Here is a 9,616-nt window from a genome sequence, read left to right as displayed (position 1 = left end):
TTCACCTTGCAATGAATCTGACTCATAGGCAATTTATAGCAACGCATACAGTTTTAAAAGTTGCTGCAGTAATAGTCAGCAGTCAAACTATTATAATTTAAACTGACTAAGATGCCCCCAGAGAACACATTTTACAAGAAACCTAAAATTTATTGAAAAACAATGTGAGTTAGGTTTTTCATTTGTTGTATTTCCATTCCTGAGGAAATCAGTGGCAATAACGCTTGTTAAGTTGGCATCCTGCTTGATGTTTTCACCATGCAAGTTAAACATTCAGTTTCAAAAACCAAAGACAAGGTCAGAATTATACTGCTTTCCCATCCACCTGACTATAGTATAATTCATCTTTCAGAACATTTCCAAGTGTTGCAATATTCCACATCCTCTATGAAATATAAAAGTGTTTTTTTCTCATTCTTATGGAGATTTTCAGACACATCTAAGTTCCAAAAGGTATAATAATATTTAAAAATATTATTTTTCATTAAAATTTTTGTGATTGAATGGTGATAAGTATGGTCAGGTTTATCTGGTAAACAATACAAAATGACAAGTAATATAATGAGAAGAGAGCCACTAGGATTTAAAACAAAATCCTTTGCTGTGGATTAACAGCGAAATCTTTTTTTAAAAAATACACATTTATTAAAACAATGCTTTTTATTATGATGAGACATTTTTAAACTAAAAAAAGTATGGTTGAAAATGAAATTCGGAAGAAAATTAAGATTCTTACAGCATTTTTAATATTTCTGTTTCTATCTTTCTGCCTTAATTTGGTTTATAAGGTGAGCATTCAGCTTGTTTTGTCTGAGACAGTCCCAATTTAAGCCTGAGTCTCAGCATCATTATGGATATTACCCATTTTACTCTAAACTGGAGATTTGGATGATAAATTATATAGTCACATTTTTATGGGATATATTTCAAGAATTACCCATTCTTTCTGTGGCTCGTCATTTTATCACTCATTCCTGTAAACATTTTATGGCATGTTTGAGGAATAACACTACCATTGCAAAAGTTTCAACAGAAACAGCATCTATGGAGAATTAAGATTTTTAAGGAAATGCAGCTTCACTCTTACCATCATTTCTCCACAAGAATGTAATTGCATTTTACTTTTTATCTTATTATAAAGGTAAGCATGAGCACTTTACAACTCTTGACAAACTTATAAGGTAAGAAAAAACAACCAGAAACTACTGATGATATTGCCTAGGGGTAAAATTTTGTAATGCAATTTTTAATATTTTCTTTACTTTATCTATGAATAGTGATGTTGTCTTTACATACGTATCCAATTATATATAGTGTCCTGATTTTAGTTTTTTCTCCAAGATCACAACCAAAGCTTTGTATTATTAAGATTGCTAGAAATTATTACGTCTTATCCTTTGAGTAAACATAGCAATGTTCATTTATTATTTTGTCCTTAGACATTTAATTTGCTTACAAACTTTAGATATAATAAATAATATTGCTATCAATACATTTGTTTATAAGAATTTATTTTTACTTTTTAAAAATTCCATGGTTTTAGGGTTTTCTTATCCTAAATCTCAAGTTATGATTTTTGAAAGAAAAAATGCACAGAATTATAGACAATTATTTTAATTTATTAATAAAGTTCTTGATAAGAGTTATACTGCTTTATACTAAAATCATTCTTTATGAGCTTCCTATGGCACTGCATTTTTGGAGATATAAGGTATTTCTTAATTGTATATTCTAATTTGCTTCAATTTGCTCTTCTTTAATTATTGATTAGCATAAACATGTCTTCACATACGTTGTCTTGCTTTATCTCTTCTGTAGTTTAAAATCCTTTATTAACATGCATTTTACAAGACAATAAGTAAAGTATATAGTATATAACTAAACGAAGCAATGGGTTATGTTTTCAAATCATATGTTCAAATTCTATCATATAAATCAGTTTTTGTGAATGATGAATGTTTATTTTTCAGGCTATCAGGTGATTGATAAGTAGCTGGTATATTTAGGTGAAATATGATGAAAAATATCACATTAACAGAAATATATAATATTTATATTTACTGGTACACCTTCACATTTTTAATAATAATAATGATGTTAGGAGTTACACTAGTATTGCATCATTCTGTTAATTTAAACAATAGCCCCAAACTTATCTCTGGGCCTTTGATATTTTTCAAAATTGTCGAGAGATTCCAAGATACAGCCAGGGTGGAGAATCTGTTATGTAGGCTAATAGATTTTCCATTTGTTAAATTTGCATTTTTGTTGTTATAATTGTGTTACTGACTACCATTTGATATAGTGAGTAAATTACTGATGTAATTGCTATAACTAAATAGAATTGAAAATATAAATAGTGAACAGATTTTCATGGGGATTATAGATTTCAATCTACTGGCACAAATGAATGAAAGAAGTGATGCTTTTGGACAAGCAGATAATAAAGAAAATTCAAAAACCAAAGGATACCCTGAAATTGGATTTACTGGTGAATCATTTTATTCCTGTTTCTGTGTCATCTATTATTTAAAAAGATTATCAAACAGTAAAAAGTATTTGTAAAATATTTTTGCGTGACTTTGCAAGGAAAGCACGTGGCCCAACTATTAAGCCATTTGTTTATTCAGCAAATTGTGTAGACTAGTGTTTTAATTTTTAAATCTGTTTTGATACAATTTGTCAGAAAACTAAAGAGACATCATTTGAAGTTGAATAAATTATTATGAAAGCAGAAAATAGCATATTACTACTGAGAAGTTTGTAAAAGCAGTCACATAATTAATGACAAATGTTATTGCTGGAGAGAAAGTAAATGAGCCTAAGAGCACTATTGGATGTTACATAATATTGATGGTATGAAATGCTTAAGAGAGTTTCCTTTCACACATTCACACTAGCAATGTATTGATTCACAGTTGTCTAAAGCCTTCTATTCATAGTGTAATGAACAAGCCTTTGGCATACATATAGTTCACACAGAGAAATATTCTAAAGATTTATAATTCAATTTTATGTTACAGAAAAATGGATTTTTTTGAATTGACAATATTCTGTAAACCACAATGCAGATTTTAAAAGATTCATCAAAAGTCAAAATGATGTTTGGAGAAAAAAGGCCAATGCTACTTAAATAAAACAATTTGCATATGAAGGTCAATCCAAACATTTTTTATCCTGGCAACATTGTTGGCATTCAATTCTATGCCTCCTCATCCTGATTTAGTGTTGGAGAAAATAGCAAACGTTGAGAATAATATTAAATTACATATGTTTTTCTAGTACTCTAAAAGAAAGGAGCATACAATATACAATAGGTATTCTCTCCTCAATTTTATTGTCTGTTTTTCTTAATATGTGTTTTTATAATGAAACATAGATATATTTATTTCCACTTATTTATTTTCTTTTATTTATTTAAGATTCAGTCATGGAATCAAACTAAGTGTCCATCAATGGTTCATTTGATAAAGAAAATATGGTGCATATACACCATAGAATACTATGCATCCATAGAGTTGAATCAAATCACAATTTTGATTGCAGCAACATGGATAGTGCTGGAGGCCATTATTGTAGGTGTACTAAATCAGAAACAGAAAATGAAATATTGCATGTTCTCACTTCTAAGTGAGAGCTGAACAGTGAGTTCACATGAACATAAAGATGGAAATAATAGACACTGGGTAATCCAAAAGGAGAGAGGGTGAGAAAGGTTGAAAAATTACCTATTGAATGCAATGTTCAGTATTTGGTTGATGAGTTCACTAGAAGCCTAATCCTCACCATTATGCAACATACACATGTAACAAACATGCACAAATTTATTTTTAGAAACAATTACCTGGTGAAGTTGGTCACATTACCCAAATATGGTATGTGATTGATGTTTCCATTGTCCTTATGGGTTTTGTATAATCTTTTGAACTTATTAAGGCCGAAGCTCCAGTTTTGTCCTCACAGACTCAGTAGTTTGTTTTGGTTAAAAAACCCAAGAGACTAGATCCAATTATCAGAGGTAGATGAATTAAGTTCTACAGGGCCTATAACATGAATGAATAAAACTTGAATTCCACTATATTATTTTTTCAATGAAAAATATATTTGTATCTGAGGTCAGAAAGTTTGCATCAGTGCAATCATCACTTTCTTTTCTGGTATGTAACCCATGGGTAAGAATCAAAGAAAATATACCAAAAGTAAACAAACATCACCTAAAATCTGATCAAGAAATGAAACTATTGTTAAAATTATTCTATATAAATTTTAAATGCTATAATATCATGTCTCAAATTTTGTATTCTTTAATATTTTTTCCCATAATATTCATAGCAATCTTTGGATGTCTTACCTTAGTGCCTACATAATAACTTTTTATATGAATATATTATAGTTTAGTTTGTTACTTATGTAAAGTAGGTGATTATATTATCTCTAATATTCAGCAATTATAAATAAATATGTAAAAGATTTTTTTGTTTGCCAATATTTTCCTTTATCTTATGAGAGGGTCCAAAATGTAGAACTGTAATGCACTAAAATATTAACATTGTAATGTACCTCACAACATATTCCTATGTTGGTTTCTGACATGTTTGCAATAATCAATCTTTTGATTAGCAGTATTTAAGAATGCCCTCATAATCCCAGCAGTTTGGGAGGCTGATGTGGGCAGGTTGCTTGAGCTCACGAGATCTACACCAGCCTGGCAACAGGGCAAAATCTTGTCTCTACAAAAATACAAAAAGTAGCTGGTATGATCCCAGCTACTCAGGAGACTGAGGTAGGAGGATTGCTGGAGCCCAAGAAGTCGAGGCTGCAGTGAGCCAAGATCATGCCACTGCATTTTAGCCTGGGCAACAAAGCGAGATTCTGTCTCACACAACAAAAAAAGATTTTGAACCTCATTACTATACAAATTTCAATGAATATAAAATACAATTATTTTACAACAAATATGACAAAACATAAATATAACTTGTGTCTAATGGAGTTAGACATTTTTTTTTTTTTTTTTGGCCTGCCTTGACATCCTAAAGTGCTGGGATTATAGGCATGAGCCACTGCACCTGACCTCAAAAATCTTAATATGTTAATTAACCTTCTTATTTTTTATAATTATTAATTTTTTAAAAGAATGTTATTTTTCTGATTTGAATTACTAAAATAAATTGTATTATATATAACCTTTTTATTTAAAAGTGTTAAATTATAAAGCAAGAGCATATTATTATTAAATGATTTAAAAATCCAAAGGAGGAGGAAGGAGAAAAGGAAAAGACAAAGAAGGGGAAGAAGAAGAACAAGAGAACAGTAAGAACAACAATAAGAGCGACACGATGCAGTTTCACTCCCAGACATAACCACTGAAAATATATGTTTATAATTTATTAGTCACACACACACACTTACATAAAGCAATGAGAACTTGATATGGCTTGGCTTTGTGTCATCAGCCATATCACATCTCAAATTGTAATCCCCAGGTGTTGAGGGAGGAACCTGGTGGGAGATGATTGCATATTGGGGGTGGTCTCCCCAATCCTCTTCTCCTGATAGTGAGTGAGTTCTCACGAAATCTGATGGTTTTATAAGGGGTTCTTCCCTCTTTGCTCTCTCTCTCTCGCCACCTTGTGAAGAGGTACTTGCTTCCCAATCATCTTCCTCCACAATCGTAAGTTTCCTAAGGTGTTCTTAGCCATACGGAACTGTGAATCGATTAAACCTCTTCCCTTCATAAATTTCCCAGTCTTGGGTACATTTTATAGCACTGTAAAAACAGACCAATACAGCACTTTATTTAAAATTACCAAGTCTTCTTATAGGCAAGATAGGAACAGAAGTAGTACCTCTTTTGTAGGTTTTGTGATTATAAAATAACAATTTTTATGCAAATACTTACTATTCAAGGCTCCTAGTAAGTGTATTATGAAATATTTACTGGGTTCTATTGAAGTGATTGTTCTACTAGGTGACTACTATGTAATTAAAAAAAAAATCCCTTCTTGTTAGACATTTTGTTTGCACCCTTTGGAAGGCTGTTTCGTCTGTTTCAACCCTTGCCCTTCTTTTGAAAAAGAACAAACTTTTGCTTTATTGCTCATATCTAAGTTTTGCTAGTTGTGCTACTTAGTTGTGAGAATTTCAGAAGAACTATGGATTATATCCTCATTGAAATTTGAAGTGTCTGACGACAGAGCCTATAAAAGAAAAGGGAGTAGATGGAGAACATAAATCACAGTGTTAAAAAGAAAGAACACTGAATTTCTAATGGAGGTTTTGGTAAAGTCTAAATTGGTTTTCTAGAATACATAAAGTTATTTAAAATGCCTGAAACAACTGACATTAATGAATGCCGTTATACATTATACCATGTGTTAGTTGGCTAGGGCTGCCTTCTCGTGTGTCCTAACTTGGTCTTTTCTCTGTGTGCATATGATCTTGGTGTCTCTTTTTCTTTCTTTCTTTTTTTTTTTTTGAGACGGAGTCTTGCTGTCTCCCAGGCTGGAGTGCAGTAGCACAATCTCAGCTCACTGCAAGCTCCGCCTCCCGGGTTCACACCATTCTCCTTCCTCAGCCTCCTGAGTAGCTGGGACTACTGGCGCCCGCCACCACGCCCGGCTAATTTTTTGTATTTTTAGTAGATGGTAGAGATGGGGTTTCACCATGTTAGCCAGGATGGTCTCGATCTCCTGACCTCATCATCCGCCCACCTCAGCCTCCCAAAGTGCTGGGATTACAGGTGTGAGCCACCACGCCCGGGCTCTTTTTCTTATGATAACGGCAAAAGTCCTGTTGAATTATATTGCAACCATTAGGACCTCGTTTAATCTTCATTACTTCCTTAAAGGTCCTATCTCCAAATACAGTCTCATTGAGACTCAGGGCTTCAACATGTGGATTGGAGGAGGAGACACAATTCAGTTCATAACTTTCTACCCTCTGGCTATCCAAATTCCATGACCTTTTTGCATTCAAAGTGCATTCACCCCTTCCCCAAATACTCAAAAGACTTAACTTATTCCAGCATCAACTAACTCCAAGTCCAGAGTCTCCCAAATATCATCTAAATTAGGTATGGTTGAGACTTAAAGTGTGATTTATCATGAGGCAAAATTCTTCTTCAGCTGTGAACCTATGAAAATAGACAAGCTATGTGCTTCTAAAAGAAAATAGTAGCACAGGCATAGGATGGACATTCCTATTCAAAAAGGGAGAAATGTTGAAAACAAGGTGGGGGTAACAGGTCTCAGTCAAGCCCAAAACTTAGCAAGGCAAATTTTATTCGACGTTAATGCTTGAGAACAATAGACTGGATGGATGCTCTGGTCTCTGGGCCCACCGGGGTGACAGCCCCATCTGTGTCCTTAGCCTTAGGTAGTGCAATAGACCAATGCTTTGAAACTGAAGAGACAACCTTGGTACCTTGGCGTGTGTGCTCTTTGAGTTCTGGTTCCTTTTTGATTAACAATTTTTTCCTCAATTCATCTCTATCCTTTCACATTTTACTTTAAGCCAAACTTGTCCAACCCACAGCCCATGGGCCACACGCAGCCCAGGACAGCTTTGCATGTGGCCCAATACAAATTCCTAAACTTTCTTAAAACATTATGAGATCTTTTTTGGCAATTTTTTTTTTTTTTTTTTGCTCATCAGCTATTGTTAGTGTTAGCGTATTTTATATGTAGAGCAACACAATTCGTCTTCCATTGTGGCCCAGGGAAGCCGAAAGATTGGACACCCCTGCTTTAAACAGTACTGTGAGCCCAGGCTGTACCATAAGTACTTTGCTTAAAAATCACATCTGCTAAATATCCAAGGTAGGCACTCACAAGTTCTACCTTCCACAAAACACTAGAACACAATTCTGCCAAGTTCTTTGTCATTTAATAACAAAGATTGCCTTCCGGTTTCCGAGAACATGTTCTTCATATTTATTCAAGACCTCCCTAGAATCACTTTTAGCATCTTTGTTCCTACCAACCATTCCTTCCAGGCAATCTAGGCTATTTCTAACACCTATCTCAAAACACTTTTGGCCTCTTCCTATTCCCCAATTCCAAAGCCACTTCCACATTTTTAGGTGTTTGTTATGCCAACACCTCACACTGTGTACCAAAATCTGTATTAGTCTGATAGAGCTGCCCTAGCAAAATATGACAGACAGAATGCCCTAAACGATAGAAATTTGTTTTTCACAGTTTTAGAGACTTGAAGACTGAGATCAAGGTGCCAACAGAGCTGGTTCTGCTGAGGTCTCTTCTTGACTTGTGGAAGACTGCCTTCTCACTGTGTTCTCACATGACCTTTCCCCTGTGTAAGTACCTTCTGGACTCACTTCCTTTTGTTACAAGGAGAACAGCCCTATTGGATTAAGGTGCCATCCCAATGATGTCATTGGGATAAGGCCCTAATTGCCTTTTTAAAAGTCTTATTTTCAACCGGGCATGGTGGCTCATGTCTGTAATTCCAGCACTTTGGGAGGCCGAGGTGGGCGGATCACGAGGTCAGGAGGTTGAGACCATCCCGGCTAACATGGTGAAACCCCGTCTCTACTAAAATCATAAAAAATTATCCCAGCATGGTGGTGGGCGCCCGTAGTCCCAGCTACTTGGGAGGCTGCGGCAGGAGAATGGCGTGAACTCGGAAGGCGGAGCTTTCAGTGAGCCGAGATCGCGCCATTGCACTCCACCCTGGGCGACAGAGTGAGACTTCATCTCAAAAAAAAAAGTCTTATCTTCAAATATGGTAACAATGAGAATTAGGACTAAAACATGGTGATTTGAAGGAGACAGCTATCAGTCCTTAATATTCAGTAAGGATTTTGGTATTTCCCTTGAGATGTCTGGTGATACTGGCCAGAAGGTGGCTGTAGAAAATTTGGGTTACTTTGTGAGACAGAGAAGGATGATGCTATTATCCCCAAATTTGAGCCTACTGTGTAGCATTCTTTAGCTACATCCTAAAAAAATTACCAAACATAAATAACTATAAATAATGGTTAACTCTTATGTTGTTGGATTTATTATACCAAGAAGTTAATATCATCCTCTGGTTACATGATAAGCTTGGGAGGGAAACTGCAGAAGCCACTCTGGATTAATATATCTAGACTCTATTAGTAAGGAAATTAGACCTCACCAGAACTTCATGAGTAATCTAGATTAAGCATTTTTCAGAAACTTTTGATGAGTTTGCAGGCTAAAAATAAATATCAAATTCTTGGACACCCAACAGTTAAGCAATTGGAGTATTTCACTTCTGGGAGAAAGAATGTGTGCAGATCAAAGTGAAATAGTTTAGGACTCTTGATCAGTTACATTGTCTAAGGCCAGATTTACCAGTGACTGTGCTGCTACCATAGGAAATAAGTTTAAAAAGACTTGGAACTTCTAGTTAAAGACTCTTGTTCCCATAGATCATAAAAAGCATCTGAAGAGTATTTACCAGGGATAGGAGAAGAGGCTTTGAGACATGTTTATTTTGTGGTCCCGAATCCTGTTCTACTAAATTAGTTATGTAAGACATACCCACATTAACATTTTCTTTAAATAAAATTACACTGAACCTCCATCATTCTACATTAGCAGAAAATTCATTTTAGTTATGACTGGGG

This window comes from Symphalangus syndactylus, chromosome 15, assembly GCF_028878055.3.
Source record: "Symphalangus syndactylus isolate Jambi chromosome 15, NHGRI_mSymSyn1-v2.1_pri, whole genome shotgun sequence".
Lineage (NCBI taxonomy): Eukaryota > Metazoa > Chordata > Mammalia > Primates > Hylobatidae > Symphalangus > Symphalangus syndactylus.
The sequence above is the reverse complement of the archived record's forward strand: the minus strand, read 5'-3'. Positions refer to the sequence as shown.